The 18,823-nt window shown below is 43.2% G+C and overlaps 1 pseudogene; it reads right to left on the bottom strand.

Annotated features, from left to right (window-relative positions):
• Positions 1-416: 416 nt before the first annotated feature.
• Positions 417-18,194, bottom strand: LOC123450906 (annotated as a pseudogene).
• Positions 18,195-18,823: the final 629 nt, after the last annotated feature.

The raw sequence follows: 18,823 nt of genomic DNA, 5'->3' as shown, positions 1-18,823 counted from the left end.
AGAACAAGGCAAAGAGTTAGTTCCAGAGTAAACAAGTTTTGTCCTGTTCCATCGGCAACAGATTATCAACCAAAAAGATCAAGAAAACCACCATCAGGTACATTAATTCAGTTCAACAATGAATGATCCAATCTGGCAAAAAATATGAATGATCCAAGGTGATGTTTCAAAGCATCAGCATGCATACACAATACGATGTTCACCATCCTACTGCTGCATCTACTAGCGCAAGGGCAGTTCTGATGTTCACCACAGTACAACCAGGCGTAACAGCAGCATGCAAATACAGATGAATTGTGCTTGACCAAAATACATCAGTCCCAAAATCAGGAAACCATTGCAGTTACAGAACCAGTTGCTAAGTGAAATAACACCAGGTCTTGCACGAGACTAGACGAAACCCAGCGACAGGATCACTAGCCAGAACCATAAATTAAACTGGGGAACAGCCAGAGGCTAGTTAGTATGATGCAGTCGGGAGGGAACACGCCGCTGTAGCATACCCACTGAATTGTCTGTTTATGCACTGGCTGGCCGATCTCGACCGCGGTCCAAGGTTCAACAGGATCTTCAAACAGCCCAGCGAAATAAATGCAGTTACTCTTTCCTCCCCATCTTTCCGGGGCCATGCAAGCAAACGAAGGATTCCTCTGATCAAGGCTAACAAACAGAGCATGGTTTTCTAGTTTCTCCACCTTCACCCACTCAGATGGCTTGAAAGAAAAGTCAAGACGAAAGACATTGAAGGTGCGACTAGATGAGCCATCCAATTCACGAGAGACCAAGAGGTCAACCATGAGAAGCATGTCACCACAGGCCAGATACCATGGGTTAATAGTCACGAACTCCCATATCATTGCTACCTGTTGCATGCTGAACTAAGTTGTAAAGTGTATAGTGTGGAGCCTCATGCAAACATCTATGGCAAAGATATCACCTTTCAAGAGCACAATCTATAGATGCGGTCCTCACCAAGTGCAAGGCAGTGCTCTGACCAGGAGCTTCAGAGCTTGTTCCAACCTGCCACTCAAACATGGAAGTTGTCGAGGAAAGGAGTAGGCGAGAGTTGGGCAAACTTAATGGAGCCGTAATGATGCCTATGCCACAAAAGTAGCCGAGTCTGTTGTTGGGTGGGAGTTTGGGGGGCTCTAACTTGGTACCGGTGTACGCATTGATAAGGAGGTAGTGCTCCTCGTAGGAGAAGATCAGATACCCATATGAGCAGCCCAAATAGTGCATCGTATCTGGATTATTTTGAGGCACTGAGCGGTGGAGGGATATGTTTTCCTTGCAAAGATCACTGAGCTGCCATTTGCAACTAGATAAAAGGATTGTCTTGATATTGCCACTACGTGGACGAACATAAGGGCCATCTGGTTTGAAGTGGAATGGCGGGAAGCTGAAGGCATACACAGATGGAAAGGTGGAGACTGCAGAGCGCCAAGAGTGGCAGGTGCCAATGAAAGCAAGGAAGTATTGGAATGAATTAAAGAGAGCAATGATTTCATGAAGAAGGTTTTCCAGGAGATGTACACAGACATTAGGTCCAGGCGAAGGCAAGGAGGTAGAGGCTAAGGTGCGGCAGGTGTTCTCAGAGGGCCTCTCCACAGTGGTAACTTCTCTGCCACATAGAAATTCAAGAATAACGGGTCAGAATTAGGAACTGAAACATAGTAGAGTTAATACACACTACAAGAAAGGCAGTAGGCTTTAACTTAAAAATTAGGCAAATAGGAGTGTCAACTAGGACATGCCAAACTTCAATCAGAAGAAGCTACTCCAAAACCACCTACAACTTGATTCTGTTTTTCCACAACAGCATAACTAGAACAACAAAAAAAACGGTGTGCCATCTTTGTATACCATTGTATATTTTCAGGTCATGGCAGAGGGGATGCTTTGTTATCCCCAAAATAAATAGCAATAAGTGATGATTTTGCTTCACACAAAAATGCAATTCTATGCTCATGATCTTATCTTTTCTAGACAATAAGAGTGTCAACTGGACATGCCAAACTTCAATAAGAAGAAGCTATTACAGAACCATCTACAGCTGAGACAGTGGCAGGGATCCAAGTTTAGGTGAGGCCACTGTACCAGTAATCAGGACTAATGATTCACCAAAGAACCCTAAGATATCACTGCCAATTCGTGGTCGACGATGTCAAAACTTGACCGCGGATTCACTAATTTAATTCGCTCTAAATCAGTCTAGGAAACTACTCGAAGCTTCAGTAAAGCAAGAAGCGGATAAAAAGAGAGAGGGAGATGAGAGGAGCAGGTTTACGGTTGGGGTGAGGGTGCGGACCTGGAGCTGGGAGTGGCATCTGCCAGCGGCGGCGAGGGTTCGGCGCACTGGTCCCACGACCCCGCTTTTCCGCTGCCTGTCAGACCCTGCTAAACTGAAGAACTAGAACAGGGTCGGATTCACTCGAACTAGCCTCTTTACTCGATGAATTAGAGACGAAATATGAGGTTAAATTACATAGGAGCTGGCGAGGAACACTGGCGGCACAATGGGGGTAAACCCTAGCAAAAAGATGAGCTCCACTGAGCCAGATCCGTGGCTTATATAGCCTTACAAAGGTGGAACGAAAGGAAATGCAAAAGTAGAAGAAGAAAAGAAAGGTGGCATGCCGTATTAGCGACAGTGACGCCCGGCACGCGGATCGCCGTCCGATCGAGCATCCACGGTCGCCGCGAACTCTCATAAAGCGAAGCGGTATGGAGGTCTCTGGCGCGTTGGATCTTGGATGGATGGCTCTGGTTGCTTCGCGCCATCTTCCTTGTTCAAACTCTCGGCTAATCTGGAGCCTAGGTCCTGACAATCCCCCCCAAGTAACATCAGACCTGTCCTCAGGGTTGGAATGCAGGGAAGACCTTTTGGATAAAGGAGGCATCCTCCCAGGTAGCACCCTGTTCAGCCAGGTTGGTCCACTTAGTGAGCCATCTGGCCACTGGAATCTGAATATCTCCCTGCACCCTTGGAATGAGTTTTCTTTCCATTAACTTCTCAGGTTCCAATAAGATGGTTCCATCAGTATGGAGGAGAGGGAGATGAGGGTTGGGTATGGCCTGTGGTCCAAGATGCTTTTTAAGTTGGTTGACATGGAATGTAGGGTGAAGCTTGCAATGTTCAGGCAATAACAGTTTTTATGCTACAGGCCCAACTTTCTGGATAATTCTGAAGGGTCCATAGTACTTGGAATGTAGCTTAAGGCATCTATGCAAGCTTAGTGTGGTGTGCCTGTAAGGTTGAAGCTTCAGATAGACCATGTCCCCAACTTCCAATGTTCTTTCAGACCTCTTTCTGTCAGCATACAACTTCATTCTCTGCTGAGCCTTGAGAAGGTTACCCTTGATCTGAGCTGCCAGTTGTTCTGCAGTTAGGATGGAGGAGAATTCTCGAACCATGTCAGCAGGGTAAAGAGCAGCTTCAGATAGCATGTTAGGTGGTCTGTTGTACAATGCCTGGAAAGGTGTGAGTTGGAGTGATGTGTGGTAACTAGTGTTATACCACCATTCAGCCAATGGAAGCCACTGCAACCACTTTTGAGGTTGGAGGAAAGCCATGCACCTTAAGTAGTTTTCCAGACATTGATTAACCCTCTCTGTCTGACCATCAGATTGAGGGTGGTAGGAAGTGTTCATGTGTAGTTTGATGCCAAGTTTCTTGAACAGTTCTTGCCAAAGGTTGCTGGTGAAGATTCTGTCTCTGTCGGTGACAATGACTGAAGGGAGTCCATGCAACTTGAATATATTTTCAGTAAAGGCTCTTCCAACAGTACTGACAGTAATGGGGTGTTTCATTGGAAGTGACTGTACTTGGTGAATCTGTCCACCACTACAAGAATCGTGTCCTTGGCTTGTGAGGTAGGGAGGCCTTCAATGAAATCCATGCTAATGTGACACCAAGCAAAGTCAGGAACTTGGAGGGGTTGCAGTAATCCTGGGTATTTGCAGTGCTCACGTTTGTTTATTTGGCAAGTTGGGCACTGTTTGATAAAGTCCACAATAAATTTCTTCATGCCTGGCCAATGGAAAAGGAGTTTCATTCTTTGGTAAGTTGCTTTGTGTCCAGAGTGACCCCCTAGCTTAGAGTTGTGCATTGCTGACACCTGTTTAGTTCTAAGAGCATTGTCCAAACCAATGACAAATCTGTTTTTGTATCTCAACAGTCCTTGTTGCAAGGTAAAGTTAGGAACATCAGTTGCAGAGATGGCCAGTTGTGCTAGGAGATCTTTACACTTTTGGTCCTGAGCATAACTAGCAACAACTTCAGTTAACCAACTGGGTTGAGCTTGGCTAGCAATTAATGAGTGTAATCTATATTGGACTCTTGATAAGGCATCAGCAACTTTGTTGTTCTTCCCTTGCTTGTATTCAATTCTGAAATTATATCCCAGCGACTTGATTAGCAATTTATGTTGGATCCCCTCTGTTAGCTTTTGGTCCTGAATATATCTCAAGCTTTGCTGGTGAGTTCTGATTACTAGTGCTGATGCAGCAAAGTAATGTTTCCAATGTTTGAGTGCTGCAATAATTGCTAAAGTCTCTTTATCATAAGTGGACATTGCTGCAGCTTTTGGGCCAATAGTTTTACTGAAGTAGGAGAGTGGTCTACCCTCTTGCATTAACACAGCACCAATTCCATATGCACACGCATCAGTTTCCAATATAAAAGGCTGAGAAAAGTCAGGAAGTGCCAAGACTGGGGCTTGAGTCATTTTGTGCTTTAGTATGATGAAAGCCTCCATTTGTTCAGACCCCCACTGGAAATTGTCTTTTCTTAAGGAGTTGAACAGAGGTTTACAGATAAACCCATAGTGTTGAATAAACCTCCTGTAGTAACTAGTTAAGCCCAAGAAACTTCTTAACTGAGTTACATTCTCAGGTGCTGGCCATTGAGTAATGACTTCAATTTTTGAAGGATCGGTAGCAACCCCATCACCCCTTATGACATGACCCAAGTATTCCACTTGTGGTTGAGCAAATGAACACTTGCTAAGCTTTGCAAATAACTGATTTGACTGTAGTGCTTCCAGAACTAGTTTGAGGTGTTGCAGGTGTTCCTTCATATTTCTGCTATATATCATGATATCATCAAAGAAAACCAAGACAAACTTCCTTAGGTAAGGGGCTAGGATAGTGTTCATAAGGAGCTGGAATGTGGCACGAGCATTGGCAGTCCAAAGGGCATCACCAAGTATTCATAGTGTCCACAGTGTGTGCTAAAAACAGTTTTCTCAATGTCCTCCTCTTTCATTCTGATTTGGTGATAACCACTTCTCAGATCCAACTTGGAAAAGACTGTTGCGCCTTTCAGTTCATCCAAGAGATCTTCAATAACAGGGATGGGATATTTGGTTTTCATAGTCTGTTCATTCACTTTTCTGAAATCATTGACCAGCCTCCATGTCATGTCCTTCTTTTTTACCAGAAGTGCAAGGGAAGAATAAGGACTGTTACTGTCCCTAATAACTTTAGACTTGATTATCTCTTGCACTATGGTTTCCATTGCATCCTTCTCGTGGTGAGGCAGTCTATAAGGTCTCTGGTTAATAATCTTAGCTTGGGGGGTGAATGTGATGACATGATCAATAGCCCTTTTGCGAGGTAAAGTTGTTGGGGTGCTCAAAACAGGGGAATACTCATTGAGAATCTTCTGTACTGGCTCAGGCACAATTTGATCCACAGGTTCTTGCACCACAATTCTATTAAGTAAAAGAACAGCTCCACAAACAGGTTCACTGGGAATAGTTTCAGTGGAAAGAATCTCTTTAACTGGTACTGTGGGTAAACTTTCATCTTCGGATATTTTCTTTTCACCCCCAGGTAATGTGACTTTGACATGCATCTCATCAAAGTCAAGTTCTATAGGGCTAAATGCAGCCATCCAATCAGCCCCTAGGATTACATCATAACCATGTAGTTACAACACTCTGAAATCTGTGGAGAAGTTAGTTCCTTGTAGAGAAAAGGGGCAGTTAAGTGCAATGAACTCTGACCAGAGTGTAGCACCATTTGCCACAATCACTTGTCTTCTCTTGGTTGGAGTTAGAGCACACTTTGCTTTCTCAGCTAAGGATGGTGTGATGAATGTAGCAGTGCTACCACTATCAATGAGGGTTGTGGCAGGGATTTTCCCTAACATGACAGTCACAGTGAAACTTAGTTTCCTAGTAGCTCTAATTCCCATCAAGGCATGCATTGCTATTTGCAATGGAGGATCATCATTACCCACAGGAGGTGGAGTGTCTGCCTCATCACTTTCAGCAGTATAATATACTAACTCTGCATCATCAGGGTAACTCTCTTGCAGTGCCTGGATTTGCATTTGGTTTGCTAGCTTACAGACCTTCTTGTGCCCTGGGAACCATGGGTCCTTGCACTTATAGCAAATGCCCTTCAACCTTGCTCGTTGAATAACAGTGGCAATGGAACTAGGAGGTTGTTTTCCAGGGTCAAATTGAATTTTCCTTTTCACAGTTTGATTCAAGAATTGTTGTTGTACTTTCTTGGCTGGTTAAGATTGCTCCATCCTTCTAGCTAGTGAAAAGACCTTGATGACGCCTAGAGGGGGGGTGAATAGGCTATTTAAAAACTTCTTCGGATTTGGCTTGAACCTAATGCGGAAATAAACTAAGAGGGTACTTGTTAAGCACAAACCCTAAATGCACTAGGCACTGCAACGTGTATCAACAACACGATCTACCAAGATGGACACAATATAGTTACTAACAAGCACAAGTAAGTTACACAAACTTACTTGAGCTATATCACACGACAAGTAGGTGAACGACACAAGATACTAGATCACACTATATCACACGATATATCAAAAGCTGCAAGTGTGAACGTGTGGATATAGAGGGTATGCTTGAATGATTAATCTTGTACAAGAAATAGCCAACACAATATAATGAGCACAACCAATATGCAATGTATGTATGCTCAAATAACACAAGTAAACCACAAGTAAGGAGTTAGGGTTAAGGATAACCAAGGTCACTGAGACGAAGATGTATCCCGATGTTCACTTCCTTGGAGGGAAGCTAGTTACCGTTAGAGAGGTGGATGTTACCACGAAGGCACACCAACGCCACGAAGGCTCACCCTATTCTCCCTTTGAGATAACACCACGAAGGCGTTTCTCAACCACTAGTGGTAAGCCTTTGAGGTGGATTCCAAACCCTCACAAACTTTTCCGGGGGAAATCACACAGATTGATTCCTCTCCGAAGAACTCCTACGCCTAGGAGTCTCCAACCTCCAAGAGTAACAAGATCACGGGGAATGCTCAAAACTTGCTCAAATCACAAATAGCTTGGGTTGAGAGAAGGAGAGGGAGACGATCTATCTTTTGATTGGAACAACTCTCAAAGGGGCTCACAAATGCTCTTGGGATCTAATATTTGGAGTGAGCAAATGTGTGTGAGGTGGAAATGTGTTCTTATGAGGATAAGGCTGTGTTGGGCAACCCTCTCACGAAGTGGGAGGGGGGTATTTATAGTGGGGAGAGAAAAAGAGCCGTTGGGGACACTTTAAGTCACACAGGGTCCGGACGTCCGACAGTTGTCGGAAGTCCGGGCGTCCGCGAGGGGTCGGACGTCCGACAGGGGTCGGTCGTCCGAGGCCTGTAGATACGACTGAAACTATTTTGAATTAAACAGCGACCGGACGTCCGACAGGGGTCGGTCGTCCGAGGCCTGTAGATACGACTGAACCTATGTTGAATTTATCAGCCACCGGACGTCCGGAGAGGACCGGAAATCCGAGTTATACAGCTCAACTTCTACTGGTGGTAGGTTCCGGATTTCCGACGGGTGTCGGACGTCCGGCGCTCGGACGTCCGGAGGGAGCCGGATTTCCGAGATATAGAACTCAACATCTACTGGTGCAGGCTTCCGGATTTCCGAAGCTGGTCGGATATCTGGGCCTCGGACGTCCGGAGGAGGCCGGATGTCTGGGCCTCGAACGTCGGGAGGAGGCCGGATGTCCGAGGCACTGGTCTTGTTTCCTGATAACAGTAGAGCAGTGGAGATGTGGTATGAGCAGAACAATGGAGATGTAGTTTGAGCAAGTTCATCGCAAAACCTGTGATCCCCTCTTAATAGTGCGGGATCCCTAAAGACTCAAGAATCATAAAAGGGGTACTGATGATCCATACTTGAGTGTATACTTTTATTCGCTGATCATCACTCCGCACAACTAACGTCAAAGGAACTGATACCTTTGAGTTAGCCCTTTCACTTGAGCTTGATGTTGTTGTTCCTTCTTGGCTCAAGTTGAAAGCACGACATGATGAAGTCTTCAAGTAGCTCTCCCATACTCAATGTGGAAAGCCTAGCTTATGTATTCATCTTCATTTGTCCACCATGTGAACATCCACAAGAATCAAGCATGTAGTGCTCAGGAATTCTTATCTTGATCTTGTCCTTGTTAGCACATGAGGTTGTCCTTATCAACACAAGATCATTGACAATAGTTTCAATGATATATTCGTGCTGATCCGCTTGAACTTACACACCACAATCTTGATGACGATCACCACTTGACGTCATCCTTCATGGGTTGTATGAGATCTTCCTTTTGATGCAAGCCCAATGGAAGCACACCTAACCCCCACATAGGAGTCTCACAAAGACCATGGGTTAGTACACAAACACGAATGGACAATGCTTACCATACCATGGGATCACTTGATCCCTCTCGGTACATCTTATACGCTTTGTGTGTTGATCATCTTGATTTACTCTTTGTCTGAGATCTTGATCAACCTAGTGTTTCTATGACCATTCTTTGGATAATACCTTGAATAACGTCTTGGTCATCATATAAACTCCTTGAACCCAACAGATGCATTTCAAGAAGTGCCTATGGACGAATCCTATAAATATAACTTAAGGCAACCATTAGTCCATAGGAATTGTCATCAATTTCCAAAATCACATATGGAGATATATGCTCTAACAATCTCCCCCATTTTGGTAATTGAAGACAACCACTTCAAGAGAGTTTATATAAGGAAATAAGCATAACCAAGCGCACACATACAAGGTAATAATGCATGTGTGCAAGATGTAAATGCTTACGCAATAAAAGCAAAACCCTCTAAACATATCCAAAGTAAACTCTCTAAACTTCTCGCCCATTGGCATCGATTGCCAAAATGGACGACAAGTTTAGAAAGCCAAAATAGTAGGTGGTCCTCCAAAAAGTGTGTACTTCTCAGCAAATGAGTGCAGAAAAATACACAAATACAATGATAAGTAGTTGGAGGAAAACAGACTATATTGAGGACCCAAAGATTGCAAATAAAAGGATCGTATGCCACAAAGACATACAAAGATAGAGGCAAGCAATCAAACAATTCTAGATGGAACAAACAATCATATGGTCCTTCGAACCACATGAATAAAAGATATTATGATAGAGGCAACATAGTGCTTTATCAAAAACTAGAGAAGCTCCCCATGATTTGTGCACTAATATAAGATTTTTGTATTTGACACAGGTGCACAAAGTAGGAACCTTGCTCCCCCAGAATTAATAGAAACACACAACGAGTGCAAGAAGATAGATGAGACAATAAGCATATCAATTGCACAAAACTAATGGTTGAGCAACATGTAAAGGTAGCAACTTAAGAATAAGCTCAACCAAAGTAATGTATGTGAGTCATGGCAAAGCACTTGAGAAGACTTAAGATAAGGATGAGCATTACTCATCAACATAGTATTGATGAATATGAGATACAAAGTGCAAGACATATCATTCCCACACACACATACTAGAAAATGGGTTCACAAGCTTACTAATAAACAAAATAAGAACCAACGCTTGTGACAACCCATTGTGAAGATAGGAAGTAAGAACCTTGTCAATAGGAGGGATACTAGTTGAAATGGAAAAACCCTACTCAAGACAAGCATGAGGAAAAAAATAATCTTCACCGCCAAAGAGTGCATCAAGATGTAGAAATAAGATGCGCACTCAAAACAAATCATTTCACGAAGCCATCAAAAAAAACTTGAAAGAGGAAATGCAACGATGGACGTGAAAGAAAAGAGGATATCAATTAGAGATGTAACTTCTCTCATGTGTAAAAGATTCTAAGTAGAAGACAATCATGATGATATATATCCACAAAGAAGGATGTACACATGAAATGGTTACAAGAAGGAACAAACTAGATATCCAAAAAGGAAGTCATAAATAGATCAATGAGATCTTTTGCTTGGAAGCATAGCACATGGCCTAATATTTTCTTATTGTACAATATGAACTTCCAACATACGAACATCAAAGACATCCCAACTAGTAGTAAGACATCATCGTTCGGATGCTTTGAGAAAGCAAACAAGTACTACGAGAACAAATCAAGAGATTCATGCCATGATGCAACCTGAAAAGGAAAGACAGGTTGGGTGCTTTGCAAGAAAAGAATGCATGAAGTAGATACTTGTTACCGAGACAACATTGGATTGACGTTGTAGATAGTTGTTCTTTGATCATCCTAACTTGGCTCCAATAATCACATGGTCTTAACATCTTCCTTATAGGTGAGCCGAGCATCCAATCCATTTCCAGTTGTTCCTGGAACAACAAAACAAACAAAATGGTGCCCAAACTCATTGGGACCAAAGAGTTAGAAAACCAGCAATGCATAGGACAAACTCCACATACATATGTGCATATAGATATGAATTTGGATTTCATACACACTTTTAGCCAATTTATGACAAGGTGGAGTTTCCCCTATATATTGGGTCAAAGAAGGAAAGCAAGCAAAAGAAGTTGTATATAGTAGCTAGATACGCATGCTCAAGACTCTTAAGAATCAACTCAACACAAAGTTGATAAGTCACCAAAAGACAAGATATCAAGTGATAATAAGATCCTAAAACAAAAGAGCTATCACTTGAAGGATATCAATTAAAAGATACCTCAAGGAATGAGATATCCATTGACACATGCCAAATAGAAGGCAACAAGAAACCAATTGAAGGAAAACAAACACGAGGTTTCTAGTTTCCAAAAGAGAGCTAGGTTCCAACAAACTAAGCCCTCGACAAATTTTCATGATGGCACAAAGCATCATAAAGAGCAAGACTTCCCTCCCATCAACACACACTTGATGGGGATCAAAAGATTTTATGATGGGTGAATAAAGAGAGTGTTCTAAATAAAATAGGATAGCTCCCCCAAGGGACGTGCATTATATAGAATTTGCATTTAAATACAAAACGCACACGATGGGATCATCACTTTCTCTATATCTATAAAAGTACTAGACAGGTTAGAATAGATCCATAAGAGGCAAGGAAGACAAACGAAACACAAAATCCAATGTAAAGATGATTAGCAATTCCAATCACATGATGGGAATACCAATTGTCAAGGACAAGAAGTATTTTCGAAATGATACTCATTGGTAGATCACAAATATATCCAAGATTATCTTTACCCATAAAACGCAAGCAAATGACACTTGTAGAGATAACATGCCACCTAGGAACAGGATAATTTACAATATCAACACTAAGTGGCAACACCTCAAATGTACACATTTTCTAGGTTTGTAATATGCGCATAGCATATTACTCCCCCATAATGTGATAAACCAACAATATTAACAAGTGGCAAATTGAAACCAACAAGAGATAACTAATGGACCATATAGAATTTGAATTTCTCATGAGTAAGACATACCACATAGAAACTAGATAATCTTGAAATATCAAAACTAAGTGGTATTCCCCATGTATACACATTTATAGGATTGAGAGGTGTGCAAAGCAAATCACTCCCCCACAATGGGATAATCCATTAATCTCTCACAAGAGCCAACAAAAATACAAACAAGACACAAAAGGCTCAATACAAGACTCACATGTACATGATATGCAAAACAACATACCCCTACTCGATTACTCAAGATAAGCAAGTTGGAAGCACAACATATACAAACACATGCAAGGTACAAAACCACAACATGCAAAGGGGCAAGCACCTAACAATGTAAACAGTTTAAGTATAAGTTACCGCAAGGAGGCACATTGGATATAAGATAGAAACTCGATAATCCAAATGACTTGGCTTGAGATAATATGAATGATGAAGACCCCTTAATTCTTCATTATGTATCCAAATCTCTAATGTCCTCCATCGTCACCTATTGTTCAAGTTTGAGCTTGTTGGTCCCCAACTACGTTGGGTCCTAAGAGGTTAATCACAATAGGCTTGGCAACCCAAATGGTTCTTTTCTTGACACCATTTTGAGTACCAACAAACTTGGCAAACACATTGCCAACCTTATCCTTCCCAAGGGAATAGGTATCATCAATAGTGATTGGGTTGGATAAGTTACCTCTCGTGCAAGACGAAGCGACGTGACCCTTCTCACGACATAAGTAGCAACATCTACCCTTTGTTTTCTTCCCAGTTGATTTCTCACCTTGGGGAGTGTTGGTTTGGGTCTTATTGGGAAGAGGCCTTCCTTCAACTTGTAGTTGAATATGTGATTGAGTTTGTGGCCGCTTCCCTTGTTGCTTGTGACTTTGAGACTTCGTCTTCAAAGGGCAAGATCTAACATGGTGCCCTTTAACTTTGCACTTGAAGCAAATGATTTTGGCCGAATTCTTGACTTGTTCTAGGCCCCTCTTGTTCTTGTTTGAGTTTACTCCAACATCATTTTTGTCATTCGGAGATGTTTGCTCACACAGGACGTTGTTGAGTGTGGACATCCCTTCATGACACTGTTCCAAGTCTTTCTTCAAAGAAGTGACTTGGGCCTTGAGCTCTTTGATTTCCTCTGCACGGTTAGTATCAATGCAAGTACTAGAGGAAGTGTAAGCTTCAATGTTAGAGCAACAAGGCAAGGAAAGTAATTCATCACACGAGGTAGCAACATTGTGAGTAGACGAATTACGAGGACTAGCACATGGAAATATAGTACATTGACTAGAAGTAGTGCCATTGTCCACATGAGGCTCACTTGATGTTACCTTGGTGATGATAGCCTCATGAGCTAACTTTTGCACATTATGGGATGTTAGAAGATCGGCATGAGAGCTTGTGAGCATTACATGGTTTTCTTCCAACTTCCCACAATTGCTAGTTAGTAAGTCAAGTTGAGCACGTAGCTCAACATTCTCCTTCAATGTTGATACTTCAAAAGAGATAGGGTTAGATGTACAAGTATCATCAACAACATGAGAGGAGTAAGTAGCAAATAGAGACTTCTCATGAGTAGATTGAAGCTCCTCATAGATCTTAGAGGTTTTGATGAGCTCTCTCTTGACATTATTGCATTCAAGGAGAAGGACCTCAAAATCCTTTTTAAGTTTATCATGAGCAACTTCAATCTCTTCTTTTGAAAATATTAAGTCTCTACATGCTTGATGACTCTTCTCAAGTTCATGTTCAAGTTGTTCACTTTTAGCTTGTTCATGATTAAGTGAATCATTACAATTTTCAAAGTAAGCAAGAACATCTTGGAACCTTTGAAGAGCGTTATTTTTAGCTTTATGAAGAATTTTACTGATCACATAGATATTTTCAGTCAATTCATCATCATCATCCTCATCGCAAATATCATCATTATTGCACAGGGAAGATGATACCTCATTATTACCTCTTGCACATGTGAACTGGAGGATTTGATGATGATTCTTTTGGTGAATCAGATTCTTCATTAGTCAAAAGTACTTCATATTTCTTGATTTCCCCTAAATGGTTAGTCATAGAGCAACTAGGGAGAAACAAGATATTTTGATCAAGAGGACACGAGGAAGCAGGCATATCACCACAGACATTTGTCGAGGAATCTTTAGGTGAAATTCATGACCTATCAGCACAATAATTTACACTATGTGTGGTGCTAGATATGCTCGTGTCCATAGAGGCTATGACATTTTCATCAACATATATTTCTTAACTCACCATGTCATTACCTTGTGAGATTGAAGATGCTGAGGTGTGCAAGCAATCGGATATGGAAGTAGTGGTGGACTCTTTAAGATCGAAAAGAGTGAAGAGCTCATGCAACAACTCCTTCATCATAATACCGTCTTCATCAAGATTGGACCCACCATATATATCTTCAAGTTTAGTCCAAACTTCATGAGCTCACTTGCAACTCGAGATAGACTTAAACACTTCAGTACTTATGGTTCGATGAATGGAAAGAAAAGCCTCACAATCAAAATACATCTCATTAGTAGATGAAGATGCATCATCCTTTTTGTCGGCAATCCCTACAAGAACAATTCGTAAAGTATTTGGGCCCATGGCCCGAAAGTGATGAAGCATACGAATTCTCCATAGGGTATAATTTGTGCCATCAAAGTCAAAGATGCCACTGTGCACTAATCCAATAGTTGACATCAATACTCTCTAGGTCATGAAACCTACTTAAAGAGAGACCTAGCTCTGATACCAATTGAAAAGACCTCGATGACGCCTAGAGGGGGGGTGAATAGGCTATTTAAAAACTTCTTCGGATTTGGCTTGAACCTAATGCGGAAATAAACTAAGAGGGTACTTGTTAAGCACAAACCCTAAATGCACTAGGCACTGCAACGTGTATCAACAACACGATCTACCAAGATGGACACAATACAGTTACTAACAAGCACAAGTAAGTTACACAAACTTACTTGAGCTATATCACACGACAAGTAGGTGAACGACACAAGATACTAGATCACACTATATCACACGATATATCAAAAGCTGCAAGTGTGAACGTGTGGATATAGAGGGTATGCTTGAATGATTAATCTTGTACAAGAAATAGCCAACACAATATAATGAGCACAACCAATATGCAATGTATGTATGCTCAAATAACACAAGTAAACCACAAGTAAGGAGTTAGGGTTAAGGATAACCAAGGTCACTGAGACGAAGATGTATCCCGATGTTCACTTCCTTGGAGGGAAGCTAGTCACCGTTAGAGAGGTGGATGTTGCCACGAAGGCACACCAACGCCACGAAGGCTCACCCTATTCTCCCTTTGAGATAACACCACGAAGGCGTTTCTCAACCACTAGTGGTAAGCCTTTGAGGTGGCTTCCAAACCCTCACAAACTTTTCCGGGGGAAATCACACGGATTGATTCCTCTCCGAAGAACTCCTACCGCCTAGGAGTCTCCAACCTCCAAGAGTAACAAGATCACGGGGAATGCTCAAAACTTGCTCAAATCACAAATAGCTTGGGTTGAGAGAAGGAGAGGGAGACGATCTATCTTTTGATTGGAACAACTCTCAAAGGGGCTCACAAATGCTCTTGGGATCTAAGATTTGGAGTGAGCAAATGTGTGTGAGGTGGAAATGTGTTCTTATGAGGATAAGGCTGTGTTGGGCAACCCTCTCACGAAGTGGGAGGGGGGTATTTATAGTGGGGAGAGAAAAAGAGCCGTTAGGGACACTTTAAGTCACACAGGGTCCGGACGTCCGACAGTTGTCGGAAGTCCGGGCGTCCGCGAGGGGTCAGACGTCCGACAGGGGTCGATCGTCCGAGGCCTGTAGATACGACTCAAACTATTTTGAATTAAACAGCGACCGGACGTCCGACAGGGGTCGGTCGTCCGAGGCCTGTAGATACGACTGAACCTATGTTGAATTTATCAGCCACCGGACGTCCGGAGAGGACCGGAAATCCGAGTTATACAGCTCAACTTCTACTGGTGGTAGGTTCCGGATTTCCGACGGGTGTCGGACGTCCGGCGCTCGGACGTCCGGAGGGAGCCGGATTTCCGAGATATAGAACTCAACATCTACTGGTGCAGGCTTCCAGATTTCCGAAGCTGGTCGGATATCTGGGCCTCGGACGTCCGGAGGAGGCCGGATGTCTGGGCCTCGAACGTCGGGAGGAGGCCGGATGTCCGAGGCACTGGTCTTGTTTCCTGATAACAGTAGAGCAGTGGAGATGTGGTATGAGCAGAACAATGGAGATGTAGTTTGAGCAAGTTCATCGCAAAACCTGTGATCCCCTCTTAATAGTGCGGGATCCCTAAAGACTCAAGAATCATAAAAGGGGTACTGATGATCCATACTTGAGTGTATACTTTTATTCGCTGATCATCACTCCGCACAACTAACGTCAAAGGAACTGATACCTTTGAGTTAGCCCTTTCACTTGAGCTTGATGTTGTTGTTCCTTCTTGGCTCAAGTTGAAAGCACGACATGATGAAGTCTTCAAGTAGCTCTCCCATACTCAATGTGGAAAGCCTAGCTTATGTATTCATCTTCATTTGTCCACCATGTGAACATCCACAAGAATCAAGCATGTAGTGCTCAGGAATTCTTATCTTGATCTTGTCCTTGTTAGCACATGAGGTTGTCCTTATCAACACAAGATCATTGACAATAGTTTCAATGATATATTCGTGCTGATCCGCTTGAACTTGCACACCACAATCTTGATGACGATCACCACTTGATGTCATCCTTCATGGGTTGTATGAGATCTTCCTTTTGACGCAAGCCCAATGGAAGCACACCTAACCCCCACATAGGAGTCTCACAAAGACCATGGGTTAGTACACAAACACGTAATGGACAATGCTTACCATACCATGGGATCACTTGATCCCTCTCGGTACATCTTATACGCTTTGTGTGTTGATTATCTTGATTTACTCTTTGTCTGAGATCTTGATCAACCTAGTGTTTCTATGACCATTCTTTGGATAATACCTTGAATAACGTCTTGGTCATCATATAAACTCCTTGAACCCAACAGATGCATTTCAAGAAGTGTCTATGGACGAATCCTATAAATATAACTTAAGGCAACCATTAGTCCATAGGAATTGTCATCAATTTCCAAAACCACATATGGAGATATATGCTCTAATAGCTAGCCAAATAGCTTGTTGTAGGTCAGGAGGTTCATGATATTGGACATGGTGTTGAATGCTGTCAGACAGGCCAGCAATGAAACTTGTTTTGTAGTACTCCTGTGGCAACGTTGGGTTATCCCTTCTGATCAGGTTAATGGATTTCTCAAACTGCAGTACATAATCATTGACAGTTCCAATCTGGTTAAGAGCATGGAATGTTCTGACTTTGTCACAAACTGAAGTTTCAGATAACCTGTCACCTAACAGTTTGCAGAAGCTATACCAAGGTAGTGTATTAGCAATGATACATGTGCCTCTCCACCACTCAATTGCAGGTCTTGTCAAGTAAGTTACAGCAATTTCAGTCTTTTGTTCCAGGGGAGTTCTGGCAGCTTCAAAATACATCTTAATGGTCTGAATCCAGGAGTCAGTGTTGGTGCCATCAAACTCAGGGATGTTGTACTTGGCAGGTTTTACCAGAGTGTGCACTCTTCTAATCTCTTGAGGCCAGTCTCTGTTTGCAGTACCAAACCTTCTGTCCAAAAGAGCATTTTGTGCCTCACCCTGATCTTGCTCTAAGTTAATAACTTGCCGGCCAGGAGGCACTTGGTGAGCAACAGCTAGGTTCTTAGCTTCAGTAGTGGCTTGCTTGTTGTCTGCAAAATGGCGATGTCTGTAGGGTAATTTTAGTGTGCCATCTAGGTTTAATTCCTTTCCGGAGTTCTTGTCCACCAGAGTTGCAGAACCCACAGTCACAGGGGATTGTTGAGCATCTTAGAACTTGTTCACAGGGCCCTGGGGTGTATGAGCAATAACACTGGCTTGAGGAATATCCTGAGGGTTGGGATGCACATCTCTTTGTTTAGGAAATCCACAGATAAAATTTGACAGTGTGCCCTGCAAGTCACCTAGAGATTTCTGCAAGTTGTGAAAGTTTTCATGCACATAGTCCCTGAACTCAGCAAACTCCACTCTGTCTTGTTCCCTGTTTTTCTGCAGAAGTTGGACATCGAGTTGGAGGGAGGTAAACTCCAGCTAATCAGTGGAGGTGGAGTCTGAGGGGGCAACCACCTTAGCCATGAGAGCAACAGAGAGGGTTCTGACAGAGTGTCTAAAACCCCACTAGAAACTAGACAACACAAGAGAGGAATTTTACCACAGCCGCAGCTGCAACCCGAACTGGTGTTGTTAGTTCTGCCACCGCCAACACCGTCGCCGTCGCCGCGCCACCAAGTACACCGGATCCGGGAGGGTGGTGGGATTTTACTACGCAAGCAAGGAGCTTTTGCAACCACTAACCTGACCAGACCTGTACCGAATGATCGCCGCCACCAGCGCCATCGTCTGCTCGTCGCCGCCTGGATCGGGAGGGAGGGAGGATTTTCACTGCCCTTCCCCAATTCACGCCACCGGAAGATCTAGAGCTTCTCGGAGGAAGGACTGGCTCTGAATACCATTGTCAGACCCTGCTAAACTGAAGAACTAGAACAGGGTCGGATTCACTCGAACTAGCCTCTTTACTCAATAAATTAGAGACGAAATATGAGGTTAAATTACATAGGAGCTGGCCAGGAACACTGGCGGCGCAATGGGGGTAAACCCTAGCAAAAAGATGAGCTCCACTGAGCCAGATCCGTGGCTTATATAGCCTTACAAAGGTGGAACGAAAGGAAATGCAAAAGTAGAAGAAGAAAAGAAAGGTGGCGTGCCGTATTAGCGACAGTGACGCCCGGCACGCGGATCGCCGTCCGATCGAGCATCCACGGTCGCCGCGAACTCTCATAAAGCGAAGCGGTATGGAGGTCTCTGGCGCGTTGGATCTTGGATGGAGGGCTCTGGTTGCTTCGCGCCATCTTCCTCGTTCAAACTCTCGGCTGATCAGGAGCCTGGGTCCTGACACTGCCGCGGCGGCGGCGGCTTCCGTCCATGTGAGCGCGCCACAACCTACCAGTGCTCCGCCGCACCGCCTG

This window comes from Hordeum vulgare, chromosome 4H (assembly GCF_904849725.1).
Source record: "Hordeum vulgare subsp. vulgare chromosome 4H, MorexV3_pseudomolecules_assembly, whole genome shotgun sequence".
Taxonomy (NCBI): domain Eukaryota; kingdom Viridiplantae; phylum Streptophyta; class Magnoliopsida; order Poales; family Poaceae; genus Hordeum; species Hordeum vulgare.
The sequence above is the reverse complement of the archived record's forward strand: the minus strand, read 5'-3'. Positions and strand labels throughout refer to the sequence as shown.